Here is a 319-nt window from a genome sequence, read left to right on the forward strand (position 1 = left end):
AGGCCTGCATCCATGGGGTGGCCATTATTGGAGGTTCAGTGTTTCCAAAGGGAAGGGGTGAGAAAGAAAAAGAAAACAGACAAAAAATGGTGAGGAAGAAAGGGACCCAATCACTGTGCTGCCTGTCGGAAGCATCCGCTTGTTTCTCACATTGTAGGCAGTCTCAGCATACCAGCCAAGAACCGCTAACAGTCCCTCCACTCCCTCTTGCAAGGAGGAGGAGGAACAGAGAGATCACATCCACTAATTCTTATGGGAGCACAAAGGAACAAGCCTGTTGTAAGGTGTTACACAGTCTAATGCCAGGTATGGGGAAGAG

This window comes from Alligator sinensis, unplaced genomic scaffold (genome assembly GCF_000455745.1).
Source record: "Alligator sinensis unplaced genomic scaffold, ASM45574v1 scaffold692_1, whole genome shotgun sequence".
NCBI classification, from domain to species: Eukaryota; Metazoa; Chordata; order Crocodylia; family Alligatoridae; genus Alligator; species Alligator sinensis.